The following is a 26,257-nucleotide window of genomic DNA, read 5'->3' on the forward strand; positions in this document are numbered from 1 at the left end:
GTGCCGTAAGGACCTCTGAGAAAATGATAAAGGCACTTGGAAGGGGGTTGAGTGTGGTTTTCTTCTTGTCTCCTGCTCTTTTACAAGTGTTGCAATGGAGGAGTTGCAGCAAAGCATGAGGGCCCTTTCCTGACAGACCATCCTGCTTGCACCAGGAATCTGCTTGTCAAAAATGAGGAAACAAACTGCAGGATGTTTTCATGGGGAGAGCCAGGCAAATGGTCTGTACTAACCTGCCATCAGCAGGTGTTTTCCTAGTGATTGTCATTGTTACTGTCCCTCTGGGGCTATTCGGATATGGAAAGTGGAATAAATAATCAAAGAGGATGTTCCTAGCTGCTAATTTTCAGTCAGATTTGATACTGGTCCAAGATTTAACACTTCCTTTCTCTGCCAGCCACATACTAAAAATAACATATTTTCAGGATATTGGAGACCACTGGAAACCTGTAGTATTTGGCACTTGAACATTGCCTTTCCTCTCGAGATCTCAAAGCAAAAAGTTGGAGCGTCATCCCATCTCCTTGGAATTGGGAGAATTTGAGAATTGGAGCTACTTGAGATGTAGGTAAACAGGAGACAAATCTCAGAATGGCTCAAAAGGTCTGAATTTCATTTTTGAGTGACATCTATTTAAAAAATGGAAAAGCACATTTACTTTGGCTTGTCTCATGGATCTTCTGGCTGTGCCCCAGAGCTGGGTTGGCCCTTGCTGGGGCCAGGGGAGATGCCCCTGGTGAATGTAATGGGGAGATACCAGCTGGGAGGATGATTCCCTCTGCACAGATTGCTGCCCTTAATAAAGTGTGGAGAGTAGTTACTCTTGTTAGCACTTTTTGTTTTCTTTTCTTTTTGTGGGTGGTTTTTTTTTTTTTTTTTCCCCTAGTTAATCAGGGCTTTGGACTGCTTTCCAATAATCAGACTCATTAACTAATACTTCTGGCATAGGGAATGTTTTTTAGTGGAGGGTTTTTTTGTTTTTTTGCTTTCTTTCTCTGTGCTTTATTTTTCTCTTTGGTCCTCTTGGTTAACATAGAGATGGTGGAAGTAACTAAAAAGATGGAAGCTCTGGCTGGCTGGCAGGCATGCAGCAGATTGGGTCTGTTTGTGTGGATGGGTTGCAATGTCCCAGAGCCAGGAGGGTTCCCTGCCTCCTTTGCCCTGAGCATGACGTGTCAGATGGGTCTTCTCAGGCCTTGGGAAAGCAGCTGCTTTTGCACTGTTGGGAAAACAACACATAGGTGGGCTTCAGCCAAAAGTCCAGTGGAAGAGATTAAATAGAAACTGATCCAACAAGCAGGCTGAGAGCAAGGCAGGATTTCCCCAAGGAAACAGGATTTATTTGGATTCTCTCCTCAAGTAATTGAGCACTTTTTTCCCAAGACTCAGAGTTGCTGCAGAGCCTCTTCCCTCTGAAGGAAGGAATGATTTCTTGTGTGTGATAGTTTTGGTTGCTCTGCTTAAATGAATTATTTTGATAATTCATTTAAGTCTCTCAGAGTAGCTGTAATTTAATCGAACTGCCTGGGAAACAGCAGGACCTTTCATGCCATGGTGGGGTGTGCACAGCTGCCCATGGAGGCTCTGTGAAGCCACGTGATTTTCATCTTGTGGTGATTTTCATCTTGTGCCACCTCTCACAAAGCAGAGGTGGGTCAGGCCTTGAATTCCTACAGGTACTGGGGTGTTTTCCTTACTGCAAAGGGGCTGTTCTTACTCTTTGATGTTGGTGATGTGATGACTTGGAGATAACGATGAGAGTCTCCTTATGGTGAGCAAGCGTTTGGATTGTTTATTTGGCAGAGAGAATGAAGTCACCTGCCTGATGAGAGATCTAAATGTTAGTGAAATGTCAAAACTGCCCACATCTGTTTTATCTGCCAAATCTCAGGGAAGTTATCATTCCCATCCTGCTTGGGGAAGCTGTTTTTGTTATGTTGAGCAGGATGGCTGTGCTGCACTGTCTACCTGACTACAATAAACCAATCTGTTGTTTTCTCCTTTCCTTTTCTCACCCCCTCCTGACAGATGTGAAAGAGTACAGGTGCATCATAGATTTTTTTCTTTTTTTCCCTAGTCTTGATGATAAAGTACCAGGTCTAGTGAGAGATATTTCATGCCTGACTGTTGCATCATGCTTAGTGACCTTCAGACTTGCTTGTGTGGAGACTGTGGGGACCTTTTGATTTACAGCACTACTGAAGCGGCTGCACACCTTGGCACGGGCCAAATGACTATTTCAGTTCAAGTCTGTGGGTGATGAGTGAAGAGACACATTTTGCACTCCTCTCACACTGCTGAGAGATTTATTTATTTTTGAATGTTACAGATTTCATTTGAAGTTCGAAAAAAGATTTTTTTTTACCTAAAGGAGAAAATGCTTTATGAAACAGTTCTCTGTCTCTTTACTTATCACTATTCAGGGGGTGCTTCCTCAAGGAATCTCTCTCCCAGCTTTTCCTCCAACTCCTGATCATTCTGGGCTTTTTCCTCCATGTTAGTGAGTTTTGGCTCCTGCTTGGGTTTGTTCCAGTACCCTTTGCTTCATCTCCACTTGAAAAAAAAATCTTTCCTTTGCATCTTGCCTCTCTTTTCCCTTGGCAGGAGAAAAAAAGGGAGGCACTGCTTGTGGAAAAATAACCCCTTTCAGACCTGTGAACACAAAGTGAGGCTGAGCAAATCCATTGCTCTGCAGACCTGGAGATGCTGTGCCTGGTGCAGAGCTGAAGAGATGAAGAGATGTTTGGGGCATTCCTGGGCTGGGGCTGGAGGAGCAGAAGTGAAAGACAAGACAGCTGTGGTGGGAAGCAGGATTCATTCCCCGGCTCCCTGTCTGCTCTCCGTGGCCTTCTCGGGCGCCGCCAAGCAGGTGCCTGTGGGCTGAATTGCAGTGGGTGTTGCACAAGGAGCTGCAGGCTGGTGGAAAGGCTCCAGGGAGCCAGCTCCAGCCTACGGACTGGAGGTTTGACTCCCTTCGTCTAGACACTCTCACGGGGATTACCTCAGCAATAATTTGTCAGCCTCTATTTATTTTCCAGCAGCATGGTTAGTATTTACTGGTGCTGAGATTCTCCTCACACTCTTCCATAGTTTATCATGCAAGAAGCACTTGGGGCAGAGCAGCTTCCTAGGGCACCATTTCTGTGGGGTTTTGAATAATAATAGTGATACTCATGCTTAGGAAAAGGAAATGTACCTAATGTATGGATGTTTACATCCATATCCTTCTGAGGGCAAGAATATCTCTTGTGTGTATTTCGAAAGCATCAGATATTTTAGTCAGAATTGTACATAGTCATATGTGTTCATCAAGCTTGAGAATAATGTCTGAGCACTCTTTGCTTTCACTTTAAGGAAAAAATTCTTTCAGTCTCAAAACCATTTACTTGTCACAATCCTAGTTTTTTACACAACAAACCTACCACTTTCAGGTACGGTAAATTTACATGCAATCCATGGAGAATGCATCCATCATCCAACTTTAAACAAGGATGTTGGTGCCTAACATGAGCACTGTCCTGGGTTTTCTGGGTTTTTAATGAACAGATGCCTCTGAGCTGACTTTTGCAGAAACTTTTCAAGTAAACTGTTGCTCTGATACACATTCTGGAAGAGTTTTCTTCTTCCTATGGACTGGAGAGAAGGACTATTATAGTCCTATTCTATACTAAAAATTTTATAGTATAAAAATAATTTCACAGTACAAAAAATTATTTGGACTATTTTATATAAAACTGCAATTTAAAAATAAAGCTGTGTTAATAAAAGCCTTTGAACTTCCTCCCTTCTTTTCTCAACTGGTGTTAAAGTTCAAGTGCTGATGACATTTTATGCCCCAACTTCTGGACTCTGCTCCTTCCATGACGTTTTGTCTCGACTCCATAATTCAGCAGGGGTAATTGAAGATTGTGAATATTAAAGATCTGATATGAAATATTCCAAGTCTACAAAGTGGGAACTTCCTTGAATGTGTTTAGTGGAAAGCTTGGCTTATGCAGCAGGACAATACAAATTTCGCAAGAAAGACTTGTCTTTCATGTTTTGGATTTTCCCCCAAAGTACTGAAAGGGCATTAAACCACAGTTTAATAAATAAAAAATAAAATAGTTTAAGTCATTGGTTGTTGAGGAAAGCGGAAACCTATAGAAAAGTAAATCTTTAACTCAAAACAAAAATCAAGGAACTTTCTCAAACTCCGAGGATCGATGTTGTTTTATTATTAAACCACTGTGCTGTTGTTCCCGTGGAAACAAAGAAACAAATATTTGAAGCTGTGTCACACCTTCCACCAAAACTGCAGTGAAGAATGTTTTGGAAAGTGTTTGTGTCAGTGACAGCGCTCCTGTGCTCTGAATGATGGCTTTGTGCAGCTCTTGGGCTCCTGCACAGGCCACAAGGTGAACTCCCCACTCGGCCTCCTGGATATTCCTTGTCTTCACAGCTCTCTACAAGGAATGAATTGCCCCAGGAGCTCTGTACCCAGCACCAACGATGGGTGTGAGGCTGCAGCAGTGACCCAGATGAGATGTGTGACAGCGGCTCGCTGTTGGTTTGGGTGGGGTTTTTTTAGTCCATAATTTTCTACGGATCAATCCCATTAACATGCCAGATGATTTCACCTTGAACCCAGTGGGATCTGTTCAGAAATGGAAGGGAAAAAAACCCATGAAATATAACTGAGATTTTGGCTTAAAATAATATTTACTTTAGTGAGATAATATGATCCATCTCCTCATTACCAGTGGGAAGAGATCTTTCCATGCTGCCAGATATCTTTTACCTGAGGCACCCCATCTGTTTGTATTTGCAGGCCAGGGGGAGTGGAGGAAATCTGATCAAAGTTAGCAGGTGCTCCTTTTTTATTTTTTTTAATTAAAATCCTGCTCTTGTTTTCTCTTTGCCCATTTCTTTCACCTCCATATGAACCATCACATTTTAACTATTTTAACCAGAAAATTCTCTTGTTACCCTGTTTTACAAACAAGGAGTTTAACCCAAAGAAGAGAAGTAAAATACATTGACTCTGGTATTCTGTGTTGAGGTTTTTTAGTGAATATAAGGTCAAAACTGTAATTAAATATCTCAGCACTGGGAAAAGCATCACATTTCTCATTTCCAGCATGGAAAATAGCCGATGATGTCTCATTAAGGACAAGCCCATTTTGCAACCTTTCCCTTGCTGGAAGCACTAATCACCTTTTTCTTGCCTACACACATACCTATTTTCACACAGTTCAGAGAAGTTTCATATCTTACAAATCTCTTCTGCACTGTTAAATGTCTTTGAAATCTTCTAGTTGGTTCAAAAGCTATTAAAGCTGGAAGAGGGGAAGGACATTTTCATTAAGTTTTTGCACATTAGGCTGAAATGTACTTTTCTGATGTGTGAGGAGACATTACAATGAATTCAGCTCTATAAAAACTGAGCTTCCTTTCTGAACCAGAAGGTTGGATGGAGCTCTGAGCAACCTGGTCTAGTGGAAGGTGTCCCTGCCCATGGCAGAGGGTGGAACAAGATGAGCTTTAAAGTCCCTTCCAACCCAACCCATTCTGGGATTCCATGAACTAAGAGTTCCTTGTGATACATTTACTTTGTGTAGTACCATGTGTACAAGGATGCTGGAGTGCTCTGAATGTGAAATAAAACAAATAGTTGTCTAAAATTTTCTAAATTTTAATGGATTTTTTCTCATATTTCCCTCCCTAAGGAATGTTGGCATTATAGTCCAAAACCTGCTCAATGTTGGAAGGTTTAAATTGTAACCAGCTCTAAAAATCATCCTTTTCAAATTACAGGCCAGCTAAAAAATACTAGCATGGGAAACCTTCCTTCAGTGTGGGGTGAGTGAGCAGCTCAGATGCCTTTGATGGACCACACACTGCAATACCTTCCAGTATTATCAAATAATAACTTGGAAATCCTGAGCCATGTGTTGTTTGAGGTGAAGTCAGAGGCCATGTTTGGTTTGTGGTTCCTGTATATATCGTGACAGGTGGAATATACTGAAATGAGGGGCTGGGGAGCAGTGCTTTTATTTGTAAACCCTGCCTAAGATAATTACAGTGGTGTAGAGCAGAGGAAAGCCTTGTGCCTGGGCTGGTGATTATCTGTGTATCATGGCCTAGCATGTCTCCTGTGTAAAGGAATATGTAATTCAAGAAGTGTCCCCAGGAAAGGGAGAAGCAGCTTTTGTTCTCAAACCCAGCGCTCTCCTGATTGAGGCCACATGTTCCCTTGCAGCCCCTAATCAGTGTGGGGCTGATTCCTATTTAGTTCCTTTCAACCACTGTTATTCAAGCTTTATGCTGTTGGAAATCTGCTCATTCTCATCAACTTGTGCTGCAGGGATTCTCTGTGCCAGCTCTGGAGATCCTGATATTCTTTCTAATGCACTTTCACTGCCTTATTCAGGGGGATATTTTTCTACATAATGATTCACAGCAGCTGTGCCTCAGGCAGTGGCTTGAGGTAGGAGGTTATGCAGCAAAGCTACTTTAAAACACTAATTTTGGTCTTTAAAAGATGTATGAGAAGGGAAGAGGTTCTTGGGCTGAGAATGGACGACACAATTTGAGCATGTTGGAATACAGTGAAAGGTAACCCATCATCTTGGGGACATTGTGAAAACTCCTATCTTCTGTGCACTCAAATCAAGGTGGCAGTGCATTCATATCTTATGATGATAGCTTATTTTTGTAATTTTGCTAGACAATGCAGTTATCACTGTTCCCAGTTAGTTTTAGCTTTAATTTATCTGATAACCATAATATTTTCTTTGTTGTGAATCCATTGCTATTTTATCAAATACTCATAATTAGATTTAGAATAAACAGAATTTAAAAACTCAAGTCTAATGAAGGGAATTGTTGCCCAGGCCATGGGGAACCTGAGTCCTTTTCTCCAGAGGGCCTTGAACCTCTATCTTCAGGAATGGTCTTAACTACAATAACAACTCCACAACAGCTGCTCTTGAAGCTGGCATTTCAACCAACGCAGTTGTGTTCAAACCAGTCAACTAATGACCAAATTCACAGCTTCTAATTGCAGCCAGTGCATGGTGTAAACACCATGCAGATGGCCTTGCTACCCTGTTAGCTTCAAATGGAAAAAAAAAATAAAATAAAATTGACTGGTCACTTAATTCTCTGTAAGTCTCAGCCTGACATCATTAAAGGGCATTTGTTGACTGGGGAAAGGCACTACAGTTTCCCTTCTTGCATTTTTACTTTTTCTTCTGTTAGTGTGATCATTTTGAATTTAATGTTGGCTGCAGAACTTGCAGAACTTAAACATGTAATTTTTAGAAAAAAACAGAGTTGCTATGCAGTAGTAAAAATGATTATTCCTTCTCTAGCCCAAGTTACTCACTTAGCAACAGTCCTAAACTAGATCTGCTGAGCCTGAATAGATGTTTCTGTGTAACTGTTTGCCTGTAAAAACATGAGAAAATCTTTATTTTTTCATGAATTGCAGTAGTATCTTCATTTCTTGATTTGGTTGAAGACAAAATTTGTCCCAGTTAATACCTTTTCTTTATTAATCCACTTAAGTAATGAAGCACATGCCCAACTACAGCAGCCTGAGCAATATGACTAACTAGGGTGTGATTCCTCTTGTATTTAAGATGCTGTGAATATTTGGGTGGGTTCATGCTTTAAGTGGTTTTTGTAAGGGTAAATTAACTACATTATTTTTGTGTCTATTTTTTACAAATTATCAGGACTTGGATAAGTTCTGTAAAAGAGACAGGGAACCCTTCTCAGGGGCAAGCTAAGAATCAAGCCTTTTCTTCTGAAATGAAGTGTTTTGAACCCAGTGACCAGTCTGCAACAAGTTCTGGGAGACCACAGATGTCTTGGCTGAACACGTTCCTACCTATGGCCCATCTTTTCCCACATAGAGTCCAGTAGTGCTGCTCTCTCCCAGAGCAGATTCTGGAACAGAAGAAGCAAGCAGTGGCACGTAGGAGGAAAAGTGATGTTCAGAGGGAGCACTGGGGTCTCTGGCCACCTACAGAGGGGTCAGAACTGCTGTGGGAGTGCAAGGAAGATGATGCAACACCAACTGCAATTGTTGTTCTGAAATATCTCCCCATTAAATGTAAAGAGCTTTGAGACCTTGAAAGTCTGGTTTAGTTCTTTGTTTAGGCAGCACCTCAAACACCAGAGCCTCTGACTCAGTGCTGCTGCGATATAAAAAGTGAAAAATACTGTGAAAAATGCTACTGGGACAAAACATGAGATTCTCTGTGTTCCTGACGTTGCAAGACACAAGAATCTAAGAATGTTTGACAGTCTGTCATTGTAACCACTGAAACCTTAGAGGTCCAATTAAAACCTCATAAAGAGTAATTTGGTGAAGTTTGCATATGTAAAATAAAATGCTTTCATAGCTCAGCTTTATGAGCATGTATAGACTCTAAGAATTCTGAAAACATTCATGTATTTTTATGAATGTCATGAACTCAAAATTATTTAGCTAATTTTGACACTTTTCTTTTTTTTTTCTCTGCAGGCTTTCACCATTTCTTATAGCCCAAACCACAAATAAAGCATTAAAATTATTGATGTGAGCTAAACAGGAGGGCTATTGCCAAAAATAGCAGTATTCACTCAGGCTCATTCTGTGTAGCTCTGGAAAAATTATTCCCATGCTACAGCAAAGATCACATTTTTTCTTTTCTTCACTAATAGCAAAAATATTACCTTTCAAGTGGTCTGTTATTCCTGCAGCTGGGGGATAAGCAGGTTGGATGAAATTTAAGGTAGCTAAATGAGCAAGGCTTGCCGACCCAGCCTCCTGCTAATACAGTGAATGATTTATGATGCTTTTCTCTCCTGGTGCCTTCCCACCCCCTATTTTTCCCCTCAGGATGACAGCAAAATGAGGCAAACAGGCAAATGAAACCTCGTATTTGACCTAACCGAGCTGCAGGAGCTTTGCTCTTTTTTCTTCCCACTTTAATGGAGAGCACGGGAGCAGTTTCAGGGCATGGTTGGGCTCCAAGGGAGGATGTTCAGAAAGGGTGTTCACAGTCCTGCCTTGCTCTGACCAAAGACACACTTTAACACCAGAAAAAACAGGAGGAATTTTGGAGTTTGGACAGAATACAGGTGTGTACGTGCACAGGCTTGTGTAGGGTGTCACAGAATTCACAGAATTCTGTGTCAGAATCTCTGTCCACAGCCTTGGAGAGATTTGGCAGTGATGGAAAGACACTTTATCCTCAGATAAGAATCCCATGTGTGGTGCTCCCTTAAAGCCACGATCCTCAGCCTGAGCAACCTCCTCCCCCATAGCAGCAGCAGCTGCTGGTTGGTCTCTAAATGACCTCCACAGTCCTTCAAGGCTCCAGAAGGGAAGGAGCTGTTTTATGGGGTTCAAACTGCAGCCCTGGGAGCTGGAGCACTTTGTGCCACTCAGTACCAGCGGCTGGAGGAGCCCACCAGGGCAGGGGCAGCCAGGAGACTTGGGGAGGCAGGTGGAATCTACAGAGAGATACAAACAATCCAATAAAGTGCTCAGAAAGAAGGTGAGGCATGAAAAGGAAAATTTTCTAAGAGTTAAATTAAATAACCTCATACTCCTGAGGTTTGTTATGGTTTTGAAGGGAAGGAGAGGCAAAGAATTGTCCTTTGCAGTAAGTTCCCTTGGATAGGTACAACTCTAATCACTAAGAAAATGCACTTTTATACTTCCTTCAGTCAGTAAGAGTTTGGCTTTGTGCTGTTTTCTTCTGAGATTAACCAGAGCACAGAAACATGGATTTGTTAGCTGGTGCTCCAGGGGATTTAGAAAACTATTTGGGGAGTACATATTGGCTCTGGGTTCTCTTACTACCAACACACAGGTTTGTAAGAGCCTCAGTGCCTGTAGTAACATGAGTATAACCATTCCTTCTCTTCCCCAGATGATTTTAAAGGCTACATTTATCTCTGTGAGATTATAGGTTTTTGAGATCTTAGAACAGTGTCAGTACAATGATCATTGCCAGTTTTAGAATCCATCCTGGAATCCATGATTCAGAAATAAAATGATAATGAGCAAAAATGAGAAAGAAACCTGATCTCCCTGTAAAATAAAGCTCAACCACAGAGAGCTCATCAGAGCTGGGAAAACAGAAAATGGACCAGTGCTAGTGGTGTTTCAGCAGTGACCCTGGAGTCCATCCTGCCTGACTGAAAGCCAGGCTTTTGTGTCTGAAATCAGAAACCCTGTGTTGTACCCCAGCCGTGGACAAACACAGGATGATTAAGAACTTAGTAAGCATCTGTGAAGTGACACTGAGATCGTTGCTGCCCTCGCTGTATGCAAAAGGTTTTTTCCTTGGAGAACAGCAGCCACAGGAGGTAGGGAGGGCAGGGGAAGTGTGGGGGCTCTCAGGGCTGCACCGGGAGAAGCAGCAGAAATGCTGCAGGTGTAGGGCTGGAGAGAAAAGCTTGTTAAGTTGAAAGAGCAGGGGCAGTAGGGGTAGAACCCAGAAAAAAAGCAGGATCCTGAGGGAGATGTGTATATCCAAGTCCCCTGCTAAATAATGAGGAAAAAAGAAGCACATGCACATCATTGTTGTAGGAGTTTCTCTCATTAGATCAAAAGGACAACACCACAGCAATCTGTTGCTTCTGTAGAAAATACAGCGTCCAAGAGGAGGAGGGGACACATGTGGGCAGCAAGAAAGCCCTTGGAAAACAACGAAGGAGGCAGCAGGAAAGAAACAGCTCACGGGTGGGGTCAGAGCAGTCCCAGAGCAGTCGGAGAGGAATGAGCAGGCAGATGAGTGGGTGAGGACAGACACCCCACTGAATGTTGATTGTGGCACAGCCTCCATCTGTCCTGCCTTGGTGCACCCACTCCTAGTGCTAGGAATAAGCTGTCATGCCATGGAATCAGATTGCTATTTGTCGTGGTAGAACTGCTGCTGAGAAACACAAGCTTTGTCTCCTAGTGAGAGATAAAGAAACAATAATAAATGGTGTTTACAGGCCCGAGTTGTGTATCCCACTTTGTAGAAGTGCTCCTTTTTTTCTCCACCCTGCTTTGCCTGTGCCATCACAACCTGGAAACTCTGTGCTCTAACTACATCCATGGATGACTTCAGCTTCACTGCATCCATGGGTGATTTACCTTGCACTACATCCATGGGTGACTTGCCTTTCTTAAGCTCCAGTAATTCATGGCTGTGAGTCCAAGGCACTTTGATACCAAAGAACCTCCACGTTAAATAACCACCCCAGGAATTGATGCTAATACAAAGCTACATCCAAGAATTCAATAACTTTCACTGTTGACAACCCAGTAACGTTTCAGGGCAGGAACTGAAATTTCTGCCTTACCATCAGAGCAAGGAAAGAACAGAGAAGTCAGACCAACTTCCAGACCTCAGGTTGCTGTTGGATTAGTTCTGTCTGGACTTGTGTAGTTTTCTCTTGACTCCTCTTATGATTGCCTTGAGACTGAGGATGGCTCTACAGCTCCAGATGTCTGAATTTTGTGCTGTTGCTGGAATCCTGTTTCAAAGAACAATCCTGTTTAAAAACCTCAGGAGAGGCTGTGCAAAGGAACAATGAAATGTCAGAAGAAAAGAAATGTATTTTTATTTCAGCACTGAATTTCCTTTGGAAGTATCAGCCATCACTCTTGGAATGGAATGACTTACAGCTTGACATGAGGGTTTTAGCATGTCCTCAACCTGATTTTAGTGTAGGCCACATCAGAACCAGGAGAGGTCATCAGCCAAGGTGGGCTGTGGTACCTTCCTGAGGTAACAGTATGTGACCCTGTGGCTTTCTTTTGTCGTGTTAAAAGTGAGAGAAAAAAATCCAGAGGGAAAGAAAAAGCGGCTAAATCTGGATGCATCTTTCTTTTTGGAGGGAACACCTGTCTGGGGTAATCCTTCGTTGTTTGCATTCATGAGAAGCAGGAAAGCAGCTCTATTTGCTCTGACTTCATTAGTGGCAGCCCAGCTTCTCAAATGAGCACAAAGTTTCTTTTTTTTTTGCCAGCTCCAAACAGATAAAATTACTACTTGGTCAATTCCTCATAACTTTTAAGGCTTTCAATCACAGCAGTAAATGCTACTGTGCCCCAGCTCCTGCTTTTACTAAATTGTATCATAAGCACCTTAATTATAGTCTGTGCTGTCTGATGGGCCATGGAAAAGGTCTTCTTCCAAAAAATACATTATAACAGAGGTGGAGTGATCCTGGGCTTTTTTTGTCCGTTGGGAAAGGACTTTGCAGAGAAGAAGATTAATAGTAAACAATGTTAATCTAAATATATCTCAAGACACAAAATATCCCATTCTTTCAGGCTTGCCGTCTCAGGGGGTACTGGCATTCACCGTGTTACTGCGGGGATCGCTGCTCAAAGCCAGGCTCCTCCTCTGCCCAGCAGAGCTCGAACCAGGTCTGCTTTTGTTGTCATTCCATGCTGAGCTGCAGCAGTACAATGAGGTCCCTCACTTGTGCTGCTTTTAGCAGGAGAGTTCAGGGCTCCCAGGTTGAGATCTAGTTCAAGGGCAGAGCAGTGAACAGAAACACTCAGGGACTTCATGGTGGTTTGAGCAAATTCTCCACCCCACTGCCGAAGAGAAGCTCCAAACCTGAGTCTCAAGGACGGATTAGTGCCCCTCTATAGCCCGTGTCTGCCTCTCTACTTATTTAATTATTTTTATAGGTCAGATCAAATAGAAGTTGGAGCAGCTTTTAAAGTCTGCTGCACTCAGTGGAGCAGAGCATCTGGCCGGGTGATTGCGTTGCTGCCGCCCCTGTTAATGGCACGGCTCTGGGCCTTGGGGCAGGCAGGCTATCCTTATCACCTTGGCAGGCTGCCAGCCCCAAAGAATAATCCATTAACGTCTGCCCCGCTGGCATTCTTGCCAAATACAAGGGATATCTTTTAAATAAACATTGGCAGTTCCCAGTCGGAGGAAAGAGAAAGGGAGTAGAGGAAAAACAATCCTTGACATTTCAGTGACTTTGCAGGGCAAGCTGACACCTGGTACCACCCTTATCTGCGGCTGTTTGTGCAGAGCTGCAAAACAGCTTCTTCTCTTGGCCCTTTTGCTTTCTTTAAATAGAACTGGGAAGACTGATAATGGTAGGAGTAGCTTTCTTGGATAGGTATTCTTTGCCTTTCCTTTTTCCAGGCTAGGGAGACCCTGTGTTAACATCTGGGCTCCTGTTTTTCTCCCAAGTACAGCAGAATAGCGTGGCAGCTTTCCTGCCTCAGACTCTGCCAACAATATTTTTTTCCCACAGTTTCCCTCCCTAGTGGATTAGATACAATGTGGATTTACTTTCAGGGGGGCACTTTCCCACCTGACTTCCGATCTCTCCATCCATCAAAATGAACAGCCTCATGGATCTGCCAGGAATCAGAGCAACTGGGGCTCACCCCATTCTCAGCATTCCTCAGGAAGGGCTTTTTCTGTTTGTTTCAACCATTTCACTTTTTTTTTTTTTGTCTCTATAGCCAAACTTTCAATGACAGCTTGAGGTTTATTTTTCCAGCTGTTATATTTTCCTTCATAGCAATAAAATTACTTGTTTGGATATTTCACTGTATCAATAAATGAGCTGTCGAGGTTTTATTTTTGCAGTCCAGTTAAGATCTGGAGAGGAATTCATTTGTTCAGAATGCAATTGGGAGACAGTGAAATATTTACTGTTGAAAGAATAATATAGGGACAAACCTAGACTTTGCTACCCAGCTCTGAAACTGGGTTTCCTTTCTGCTGGTTTTGCCTTGATTCACTGGTTGCACTGATGCTGCCTCAGTGTTCATCAGAGGGCATAAACTCCTTTATTTCATCTTTCTAACAAGTTAATTAAAAGACTGGACAGTAGTTTGAAGGATTTTAAATATTGATTGTAAGGATATTTTGGTGCTAAAGTCTCTGCTGCTAAGGACTTTGCAACTACTGCTTTGCCAAAATTTCATCAAAATTTCTATCTGTAATATATTGTATATTTATATTGAATTTGCAGCACTGTATTTTGCTTGCCCTTTTTCATCAGAGTTTTGAAGCTATTCCTATCTTTCTCTGCAAAATCAACACCATCCCCACCCATGATTAAACTTATAAGATTAGCACTATTAGTGAATTTTCTGCTGCAGCTAAGAGTTTCCTCTAATGCTTTTACTTGTGTGTGGGATGGGGCAGAGGAAGCACCCTGCCTGCTGCAGGGCCTGGGGACAGGCTGACAAAGTGCAGAAAGCATTTTTTGACCAGATCCTCATTTTAGGGCATTAAGCTTTTATGTCTCAACACTTCCCTTTTTGAAGCATGGTGACATTTGAATATGTCAATGTGTTTTCAATGAAGATAACTTAATCACCAGCACTGGGAGCTTGTATATCTCCTAATTAAAGTGGAACCAATCTGAATCTCCCCAAACCAATCTTTGCTGTATTTTTAGTTCAATCTGTCGCTCCACCCCTGGCCAGCCTGTACATGGTAAACCTTCTGCTATTTCCTGCTCGGTTATTTAATGCTGGAGCCAAGCTACTTTCAGTTCCTGAAGCAGAACCAAGCAAATCAAATGTGGTTAGCATGGAGTTAACTGGAAACATTCCCAAAAGATAGCAGACTTTTCCCTAAACACATACTGATCCACCTCCAGTGGAAAAGAAACATCATTTTGCAAATCATAACCTCTTCACTCTGGATAGCTTCTGTCTGGACACTTGCAGACCTTGTTGATAGTCTGTACTTAAAAAGGATTATCAACAAGACAGCATAAGCTCTTCACAAGCAGATTGTAATTGAAAATGCTGTGGAAGTCATTCAAATATTGCAACTAGTGTGTGAAAAGGGGCAAGAGAAAAGTGTATCATACTGAGGGACTGCTTAAAATAGGTAAATGCATAGTAAGAAATTGTAGGTCGCTGTATTGGATTAAGGTGTCACAACTATTGCTCTAATTTCATTGTTTTGTTAGACTGCACCAACAGGGAGTGGCTTTTTTGCTGGCCAGGGAGATCCCTAAATCCAGGTGTGCTCCACTAAGGACAAAGGAGGCAGCTGCAGTTGCTGTGTGGGCTAATAAACCCTTCAGTGGGCATGTTCAGCAGGGAGGAGCGCTTCAGAGTCACGTCCATCTGAGTTCAAATCTGGAGCTGTTGACTGAGTTTAGATCAGTCTGAGAGACTTCTCCTCCAGGGAAAACAGTGTGGTTGCCCCCTGAAGTGTGAGGGTGAAGGGTAAATAAATACAGAATTGCTGCATTCAGTAGAGGCTATTGATTAGTGCCAGGTGAGGCCTGTGTCCTGCTTTCCCAAAAGAAATCCTAACAAGTTCTTTGTAGAGTACTCCAGTGGGTTCTTGTACAACTGTCACCAGCACCTGTTTCCCTGGATGATAAAACTTGCAGGGCAGAGAGGATAAAGAAATGTCTGGATTTCTCCTCCAGTAACTTTCTAACCTGTTCTTCCAATTAAGGGTAGAGGCCTTGAAAATAAAATCCCAGGTGTTTAGTGGAAAAAAAAAAAAAAAAATTGAATACAGTGCAGAGGCCCAAGTTGTGTCTTCCTTTCTTGTGGTGCCCCCTCTCCCCTTCTATTGCAATAGAGAAAAAACACTTACTAGACACTGGGGAATCCATGTAGGAATTTGTCTTAAGGGACAAAATCAATAACAAATCCAGTTTCAGCAGCTCTTCTGTTCACAGGGTTAGTTGTTTAAATAAAGGAATGCAGTAATAGAGACATTCTGCTTCAGGCTTCTCTCTTTCAGACCCTGCAAGTATTTTCTAACCCAGATTTCAAGAACAACAATGTGTAGCTGTGCTGGAACAAGTCCTATTTTTAAGTTTCCTGTGGTTTGAGGAATTGTCAAATTTCTCTGTCTGAAGGATCAAGGGATACAGAAAGCCAGTTCTGAGTTTCTGGTTTGAAGGTTGAAGGAATACAAAAATGAACAGACAGTGATTTTCTGCATTGTAGCAGATGAAAGAAAAGATGAAAGATCTCAGCCATGCTCCTGTCGATCCAGAGCAGCTCCAGCAACTGCAGACTTTAGTTCAATAAATATTATTTAACCTAGTTCAGGAAAATCCCTCCACTACAACAAAACAAGTTTTTCCACTCTCAGGGGTCACGACCGTATCTACGGAAGCAGCCCACGCTGATAAACTGTTGCACAACTGATACTGAGCAAGTCTTCAAAGAGCAGAACTGCCCCAGCTGAGCTGGGTCTGTCTGGCAGGCCAGGCCAGGTGAAGTGATCTCATCTGCCCTCCCTGTGCTGTCCAATTCCATCCAGTTGTGCACTAGAGATGCCTTTTTTTGGTGCAAGCAGAGCCAGTTCACATGCAGAGATCTGCATATCCCAGTAAAATGTCCCATTGCCCATGGAAAGGTGCTGTTTGTCTTCCAGCTGCATCCATGATGCTCTGTGGGTTTTTGAAGCTCTCTTGGCTCTCACTGGAGTGGCTGTTCCTATGTCTCTGTGTTATAACCCATATTAAGACCACACAATAAAAGTAAATCTATTTTTTGTTATTATAACACCATAGGTACTGTTTAGGGGGTTGATTTGCTCCCTGTTCTTTCTTGTCTCACAACCAGCAGTGCCCAGGAACATCTCTCTTCTCTGCCTCTCCTGCCCATGCCCCACAAATATCAAAAGTTATGATTAAATAGAAGAAACCACAGTGCCAGTACTTGTACAGGGGAGCAAGAGGACAGAGAAGAGGTAAGAGTTTGTTTTTATGCAGACTGAAACATCCCAGTAGCAGAAATGATGGCACTTACAGGAATATCACAATCTCCTGAATAATACAATTCCCTCACTGCCTGGAAACTTAACACTTAGGCAGGGATGCATTTGACCCTTTAGTAATTGTGTAGCATCTCAAATGGGTATGATTTTTGTTTGATAAACATCACATTTTATGCTATACAATGCACTGATCCTAGAAACAGACTTAAACATCTGATCTGGGAAGGTACACAAATGAGCAGTTGCATGGCTTATAAATTGTGGTGTGGCTTTACAATGCAAAATGACACATCTGGCATCTAGCTGAGAGGGCTTTTTCACTTTTTCTTTTTCCTACCCCAAAGTGTTTTCTCCAGGGAAAAAAAAAATAAGTCAACTTGTCTGAAATAACACACTTTCAGTATTAGCAGTAAAGGCTATCTGTACCCTGGGCAAGTGGAGAGAATATCCCATATACAATCAGCACATTATGTTGTTGTCCAAAACAAAACTGGAAAATTTTAAGAACAACCACTGTATAATGTCAGATTATCACGGCGTCTGGTTTTGGGAGCCTTGCTCTCTTCTTTGAGGGTTATTATGCCAACATATGAAAGAGAAAACTAAATGGAAACCAAGAAAGATATCATTTTCCTTTCCTCCTCCCCCCTCTTCTTTTCCTGTTGGGAGTGTTTCTGTTTGTCTGCATAAAAGCTTACCCATTCCAATCCCTAACTACTATTTAAGGTTGCCTGCCAGCCTGGGAAGTTGTTATGCAGGTTGCACTTAAATAGCTCACGTTTGACTGCAGAGCACCTGTTGGTTGACTTGGAGACAGTAAAATTCAGGGCAAAGGCTTCCCAAACACAAAGGGTTGCTTGTGGAAAAAGACCTTGTTGATCTTGGATGGAGTTATAACCAGCACTTGATGCCTTTAGTGGGGCATTGTATGGTGCACTAAGTCTGTACATGTGTTTCTGTGTGTGAAAAAACAACACCTGAGCTAAACAGAGCACACAGAGCTAACGGGCTTTCTTCAGGTGTGTTTTATGGAGCACTTTTGAAAGGACTTTTTGTGTAGGGCCCTTGGAAACTCTTTTCAAAGCCCTGCTCAGAAGTGCCGGGGCCTGTGGGCCACCTTCCCGCTCAGGGTGTGCATCGAGTGCCTCACGTCTGCCCAGAGCAGACCTGGCTCTGTCAGGTCGGCTGTTCCAGGCCCTGAGAGAGCCTTTTGCCTTGATGGGAGGTGGAGGAGCTTGAAGTAAAAGTTTTCCAACAAAGTGTTCTCTCCTTCTGCCAGTCCCAGTTCGTTCAGCTGGTAGCACACACTGCTGCACCCTTGGCTGCTGCTCTTAGAGTCAGCTCTGTGTCCTGACTTATTCTCTGCTGGATTTGTGGCACTGGGATTGATGCCTTGTGAAGGCTGACCTAGAACAGAGACTAGACAGAGCTAAAGAATAAAGCAGGGATTTATTAGGAGGCTTCAATGGATCCATCTTGGGCAGCCCCAGAGCCCAGCCAGGGCTGCACCCAAGATGAACCAAAATGGCCCCAAAATGCACGGCCGGGCACGGGCTCTGTCCCTGGGATCAGTTCTGCTCCATTTGCACCTTGCAGTTCATTGTCCCATTCCAGCTTTAGCCCCTGCAGTCCCACCCTGCTTGTTTTTCTCTCTCCAGCCCACGGGGTTTGTGCTCTTGGGGCTGAGATTTGGATCATTTGTCCTTGGTGCCCAGCTGGAGCAGGAATTGTTTTGTCTCCCTGCTCTGTGCACAGAGCTCAGCATCCCCTAATATGAAGCTCAGAGCTACACACTGAAGCAGCACAGAATCTGAAAAATATAAAAGCTAAAACTCAAGGCATCAGGATAGCCTTGGGAAAATCAAAACAGAGTACTTTGAAGTGACACATGGGCACAGTATTAATTTTCAACTACATTTAGGAATAATATTGACATTCATTTGTTCTTTACAGGAGCATGCTTGTTTGGAAAGATAGACAAGCAAAACTTTTCATGATAACACAGTTCATCTGTGAAATAACTTGTTCATTTTCAGAAATTTTGTTTTAAAAAGCTACTCTAAAATGCTAACATCCATGAAGCTGTTCCCCAGAAGGCATCAGTCTAACTCAGAGCTCACAAGAGTCTTTGAACATTTTTTTTTTTTTTTTTTTTGCTGCTTTGTTTTAGTTATTGGTACAATATGAACAGCATTGCCCAAAATGTTTATGGTGTACCAAGCCATGCCACTGTGTTTTTGGCAAACAAGAATATAATGAATGCTTGCAGCTCCTTTTAATGACTGGTGTGTCCTTCCCCAGCAGCTCTCAGGTGAGGCTGTTTGTGCAAAGGGAGATTCCATAAAATCAGACAATATCCTGACTTGGACTGGACAAAGGATCAGAGTCCAACTCCTGGCCCTAATTTGCCAGGGGATAGGGCATCCTTCCCATCCACAGTGCCTCAGGGAGCCATGTAGGAGCTGGTAGTTATTTCTTATCATTTGAGTTACTTCAAACCTTTCCTTTAGCATTTCAACCACAGTGCAAGGCAGCACATCTAAAACCTTGCTGAGTTTGGGATTTCCCATGTACACACCATGCCTTTTACCCCCTCCAAATGCCAGAATGAACATGATCCATGTGTTTGCACATCAGGCATCAAGGCTCAGCATGAGGGAAACCCAAGGCCTGCACTGATTGCAGGCAAACCAATCTTCTGCTGCAGGTTTTGTTTAAAACCTGATTATTTGTGCAGGCTGGATGCTGAAACATTTGGTTTGGAGCTGGACAAGCAGAACTGACAACCTGGATGGTTGCCCATAACGGAGGCAGAGAAAGGAGGAGCCTCTGGTATCATTGAAGTACTTGACTGGTCTTTTCAGCAGGTATTTTTCCAGTTCACAGCAGGCCACTGACAGCAGAAAGTGCAGCAGCAGCAGCAGCCTCAGCAGCGAAACTGTTACAATGGGAGGGAGATAAAGTGAAGGATTTGTTGGAGGGGCAGTGCCAGGAAACGGCTGAGACATCACATGACAGGGGATGTGCCCTCTGCAGCTCAGGGACTATTTACTCACAGGCGAGACTTCACCAGACTCCACCAAGGGCAGTCCTGGCGAGTTACTTGAATTACCTGACCCACTTGCAGTAGGAAGTCATTATAGAGATAGTAAATACCTACCCCACCCCTGCTAGGCAGACAGACTCTTTGCCAAAATGGTCTAGCTCAGCTCCTCAGAATATAAAATATTGTACCTTTCTAGTTGAAACTGGCATTGCAAAGGCATCAGAAACTGCTGCTGTTCCAGTAAACTGCTCCATTTCCTGGCATTTGACCATTGTGGAGAGAGCTTCCAGGATTTATGTCTTACCACCACCTGGAGCACAAATAATACGAGAAGAGTAAGTTGGAAATTTTTCTGAAGGTGCAAATCTCTTGCTTCTCACATTGATGGGAAAAGCTCCCAGGCCTTCTGGCAGTCAGGGAAGTTGCCTGTGATGGAGATTCTGAGAGGAGCTTTACACAAGCATTCATTTGAAGTGTTAAATAGACTCCAACAGTTTTTCCTAGACTTTTTTGTTTTACTTTCTTGTAGTGAAAGCTGCAACTAACTTAGCACACATAACATAGAATCATGGAGTTGTTAAGGTTGGCATAGACTCTGAGATCATCAAACCACCACCCTGTTCATCACTAACATGTCCTCAAGTGCCATATCCACACTTTTTTTGAATACTTAATATGCTTGGTGATTAATTATTTTTAATTGATGGATGGATTTTAAAATTTTTAGGAGGAGCTTGAAACATTATCTACAAGTTATCATTAAAAAAAAAATCATGTAACTAGTATAGTAAATCATAACTTTAAATTCTTTCCCCCTTGAATCAATGAGATTTCACCAAGATCTGTGGCCTGCACAATGCTGACCTTTAGCATAACCCTGCAAATTATCACCAAAATAAGATTCTAATCTTGATTAGACCAGAATATAGTTGGAGAAAGTCCATTAAAAGACAAAAGATTTATACTAATGCAGCAAAGAGCAGGTCTGGGCCAAAATAGATATTAATTTAAGAGGACTTGCTTAAATTAGAATGATGATGGCCTTTGCTTGGACTGTAGGAACAGGTTATGACAGGAAAGGAAGAAGAAAAGAACTGGCATGTCTTCTGCAGCACAAAGATCTCAGCTTAATCTTCCTTATATTTTGTGAGACTTATGTGAGTCTTACCCAGGACTTCAGGCACTGAGATGCTGGGACGTGGTGGAACAGTCCATATGCAGACAGAACAGAAACTGAAGTAAAAAAATTAATTCCTTTAAAGGTCTCTGGTCAGAATTTAGGGAGTAATTCTCCTTTTGAGAAACCCAGGAGATGAACTTGCTCTTCCTCTGCAAAGCTGGATCTACCTGTACCCACTGGGCTCGGGTTGTGCTGTGACTTCTCAGAGCACCACGTGCTCATGCCTGGGTTGGGCTGGCTTAGGAGAGATCCCAGCCAAGTTAAAAAGGATTTATTCTCCTGTTCTTCTGGGTGATTTGTCATCTTTGTGCAGTGTTAAGGACAATGTGTCATATTGGGCTCACCAGGGGGATTAATGCTCTAAAGCAGAGGAATATAGGCACCCAGCTCTGAGCCTGGGATTCAGAAGTCTTAATTAGGGGTCTCTTGCGCAGTGATTTGGGAAAATTCAGTGCCTACTGATGGCATTCACATGTACCAGTACCCTGAGTACAGCATTGAGGTAGGGAGCTGGAAAAGTACTGAAGAAAAGGATGTGTTTGTGTGGGTACCTCAGGTCCTTTCTGGGATCTGACCCTGAATGCTGAAGCTTCATGTGTTTACAGTTGGACTGAGTTTTTGAAATAAATCAAACCAAATTTTTTTTTTTGGTTTGACACTGCTATTAAAGTAGAAAGCTGAACACCAAACTGCTCGAGAGGCCCAGAGCTAAACTGGAGCCACAATTCCTTTGTTTCTATTCTAGTTTTGAACGCCCTTCATCAACTAATCACTGCCTGGCACAGCATTAAATTTAATCACTGAACTCCAAAACATTGTAATGTGTCTACCTACTCCATGGTTCCATTTGGATGGAAATTTTCTATCTCGTTTAAAGACTATTAAAGCCCTGCCTTTCTTGCTCAGAACAAAAGGGTATTGTTGGATTTGTTTTTCGTTAGGTTCGTATTCAACAAAAGATGATTATTCTGTCTGCTCAGTGCTGAGATCCCTGTGAACATGTAGACATCCTCTCTACTTGCTTTTCTTTCCCCTGGCTGACTACAAAATAGAAACATTTCCTTCTCACAGAAGTGCACGGTTGAAATGCACAAAAGCAGATGTTATTTATCAAAATTTTCAAGGTTTTCCTAACATAGGTATTAATTAAAAAGTTGATGTGAGGCATAATTGAATAAAGAAGCAGCGTTGCAGGGCACAGCAGGAGCAGCAATGAAATTAATACACATTTATGATTAAGAATTCATCTTTCATGAAACAAAAACTGTTGTTTCAGTAAAAACCTTTTGACCTTTAAAGAGTGACGTGGCAAACCCACAAACATGGAGTTGTTTGTTTGGTCCCTATTATTGCCATCACACTGTAACCTAGGGAGAAAAGCTTTTTGGATCATCCTGTGGGCAAGAGAGCAGGATTCTTGCTTTTGGAGAGCTCACAGCCCATTCACAGTGGGTTGACTTTTAAAAGACCCATTTATTGAGTGATGCAAGGTGCAAATTATGACTCACTCTGCATAGGTTAGGTTTGTGGAAAATCAACCTAGATTCATCTCCTGAGCACCTACACAGATGCTTAATCCATTTATTATCTCTGGGGTCCCATTAACCCTTTGAAAGGGGAAAAGTGATCTGCAGCACAACCCAGCCAAACTGATGTTCTTATCCAGGCAGTGGAAGCTTTTCTCTTATCAGATCTAGTGAGGGACAGATTTTCTTCTCATGGCCAAGATTAGATCACAGAGTGGCTCAGCAGTCAGAGTTTGAACATTTCCTCCCTTTCCAACAGCCCTCACAAAAAATCCATCACTGCTGGTGTTTGCTGATATGTGACACTGTTTTCCAGGCCTCACCCAGATGAACCAGATGCTCTTCAGTGTCTGAGTCCCCTAATGATCTCGCAGTGATACTGTAAGTAATTGTTGTTCATTATAAACAGCTTTTTAAGCAGAAGTGTGCTGCTAGTCCAGCATGTTTTGTTAGCTGAAACATCTCCTTGTCTTTCCTAGTTGTATCACAACCTATTTTCCCTGTAGATTTGAGGGTTTGGGAGCAGTTTTGCTGTGTTTGCAGGGCCTTTCAAAGGACAGAACCACCTCTTCACCTTCTCCACCCATCTCCTCCCCCGTCTTCCCTCCTTTCAAAGGGAGAACACCAGGAAGTTTGGAGATTCAGATGTGGTTCCTAAACCTCTGTCAATGAGGAAGGTCTCCTAAGCTGCTGGAAATGGTGTGCAGCCACTGGTTCCTGTATTTCAACTCTCCTTCCTCTCAGGAAACCCAGAGTCCAAGGGAAGGAAAACCCCAAATGACCCTTGTACAGGTCATTGCAAATAGTGGTGGTTGCTTAAAAAGGGTGTTACCTTGTGTGTGTGGCTTCATTTCTCCACCTATCCCTCTTGTGCACATTTTACAAATAGTGGCAGCTGTTACAGGCTGGCATTATGGGATGGACACTGAGAAATGAAGTGTCTCTTTCTTTGACCCCTTGTTTTCAGTCCTAACTTGGCACAATTTTCCTTTGCTGGTAATAAGGCTAGGCTAGAGGAGGGACTGTACCTCCTCTTGTTACTGTGATTAAACACTGCAAAAAGCTTTTCTCCAATGTTGAATCAAATGCTGAAATTAATTTACTTCCTCTCTGTTCATAAATACTGTGTGTCAGCCCTCTGCAAGCCACAGTTTGCTAACCTACTCCCAGAGATTCCTGCAGAGAGGAAGTGGCAAAATTGCATGTAAGATTATTTACAGAAAACTAATGTGAAAAATGAACATTGGCCAGATACCTGTCTGTGTCTTTACTCAGGGAACACTTATTACCCTCTGACTTTCATGGTCAATCACAACTAAACATAAAATGTGAGTTTCACAGCCCATGTAGGAGATTGGAATTGAGTATAAAGATACATATGCTGTTGTTTTTAAGCCCATAATAAAACTTACTGAATACTCATGAATAATAGATGCATTTAAAGGAAATTACGATCTGCTCCTGTTTAATCTTTGAAAGAAAAAAACCAAACAAATTAGCTTATAAATTCTCTAATGGTTTATTCTTTAGGCCAGAACAATGGAGGCTTGGTATGAAATTCACTGGAATCAATAAAAAGACCCTCATTTTATGCCCCAAATTTGTAACGCACACAGAAGTCTGTTATGGCAGCTGCCACCTTTACTAACACACCAGGGTTCAGCCCGGGTTCCTCCAGGGCTACAGCAGTAATGGCTCTAAATCTGGCTGGACCAGCCTGATATTCCCTGTGGATCAGGCACAGAGCTGGACCTGTAACATGTGCTCACCTGTGCCTTACATCAGTGAGTCTGCTATGTGCAGCTCTTGTAACTGGAACCCAGAAACGAGCGGTGCTGTCGGCCGTGCCACCACTGAAACGTGATCCAAGGCTCAGGCAGGTTCCAGCTGGGCTCTCACCCCTTGCTCATGAACGTACATTTATGTTCTCAGAACCTCAGAGCTCCTTCTGCACGGGCAAAAATTGTAAAAACAACATGAACAACGTTCTCTGTGTACAGCGGAGTTATTTAAAGTGCCTGAGGGTTTGAACATAAGCAGACACTGTGTTCACGTACAATATGAGCAGGACTTCTGGGTTTTGGCATTTAAAATGACAATTAAAAATACAGCAGGCATGTTTCAGCAACTTTATGGGTTGCCATAAACATCCAGAAAAGGATTCACTGTAAGGATTGTTTTCTTTTTTTTGTGTTCTACCTGAGTTTTCAGTGTGATGTGTTGTAACACAGCGCAAAACTAAAGGGCAGAAGGTGTCTCCTGCATTGGAAACTGCTGTACATCAAAAAATGCTTCTTTGAGAGAGTCAAAGTTTACAGACTGTTTGGCTCTGTTCAGGTAATTGTTTTAGCTTCCTGCTCAGGAGTTTTCTATAAAACCTTGAAGAAAAAAAGCCCCAGAGAGGTCTGGGAGGTGAAAAATGCTTTTCTTCCTCAGCAAGGAAACAAACACAATAGACTCAAAATCGGTCCCTGGCACAATTCTGGGTACCATGCCACTACCTGAATTTTCTTAGAAATATTTACCACAGGAATGACATTTCTGCATAGTCAGGCAGCTCTTCCCACTGTAGGTGCCTTACAATTGCCAAGGACTGGGAATTGTACACTGTACCCTGTCCCTGTAAGGAACCCAGTGTTTATAAAAATATAAGGCACCCCTTGTTGTGTTTTAGGCATTAAAGTGAGAAGAAGAACCTGAATCTCAAGTTAAGCATTTAATTACAAGGCCTTTCTTGCTCAGTAATTTTTTGCCTGCCACTTGTAAACCTTTGGCAAAAAGAATTCCCCAGCTTCTTTGGCTTGTAAACCTGAATGTCTTATTAATCAACACCTAGATCTCCAAAATGCTTTGAGATGTTGTTGTGACATTGAGTGGCATGTCCCATAGGATGGTCAGCTCTTTCCAAGCCTTAAAATGGGAGATAAAGCACAGTTTGCTGTTAGATAGTTCTGAAATCCATCCTTTCTCTTTGGGACACTTTAGCAATGTTTCACTTTGTGCTTGTATTGAAACCTCACAGCCATCCCCTGACACCTAAAGATGCTCAGCCAAAATAAATCCCCTGCAGCTTCCCTGGGTTTTTCTCAGTCCCCTCCTCACTATGGGAGTTGTGTGGCTCTTCTTTACTGAGTGCCAGTGTTGGGATTGTTTTTCAGGACTAAGTGAGAAGTAGGTTCCTGCCCTGAGTTAAGCAACACTCCATGTTAGTGATCCAGTGTCTCAATCAAGGCAGGAAGAAGTAAGGAAACTGCTTTATCCTCCTGAGTGCTCAAGGCAATCCCCAGGGACTGGGAATGGGACATCTGTCAGAAAAAAGGGAGATAGAAGGTATCTTAGGGCTACATTTGTTTCCTGTGACTGTGCCTTTGGTTTGTTTTGTCCCTTTCCTCTCTCCCTTACCACAATTCAGGGCTGTGCATGAGCTCTTTTCTCCCCTTTACCTTCATTTATTTCCTGCACTGAGGCAATAATTTTGCAATCTGAGGGATTCAGAGCCAATCCCATTCTCCCTTTCTACCTTGCTGTCTCTTTTCCCTGACCCTGCCACAGCTGCAATGCCATGCTGTGAACCAAAACTCAAAGGTCCTTTTTGTTTGGTCGATTTTTGCTTTGCATTCCTTCCCTTTCCCTTGCATTCCTGCTCAGTGTAGCCCTAGCAGCTCTTTCCCCTCATGTGGAGCATCAGGCACATCCCCCAGGCCTCTTGCTGAAATCTTTCCCTCCCTGAAACATGACCTTGTGCTGGATCTCACCCCTCATGCAGGTGCTCAGCACAGAA

The 26,257-nt window shown here is 42.7% G+C and overlaps 1 protein-coding gene across 1 annotated transcript in view; it reads left to right on the forward strand.

Moving 5' to 3' along the window:
* Positions 1-26,257, forward strand: part of FGGY (FGGY carbohydrate kinase domain containing) — a 290,561-nt gene that overhangs the window by 54,612 nt on the left and 209,692 nt on the right. The window contains exon 2 of the mRNA XM_077182576.1: positions 22,793-22,857. The gene's annotated coding sequence lies outside the window, so the exon portion shown is untranslated. The remainder of the gene's footprint in view (positions 1-22,792; positions 22,858-26,257) is intronic.

Source organism: Agelaius phoeniceus, chromosome 8 (assembly GCF_051311805.1).
Source record: "Agelaius phoeniceus isolate bAgePho1 chromosome 8, bAgePho1.hap1, whole genome shotgun sequence".
In the NCBI taxonomy this organism is placed as follows: domain Eukaryota; kingdom Metazoa; phylum Chordata; class Aves; order Passeriformes; family Icteridae; genus Agelaius; species Agelaius phoeniceus.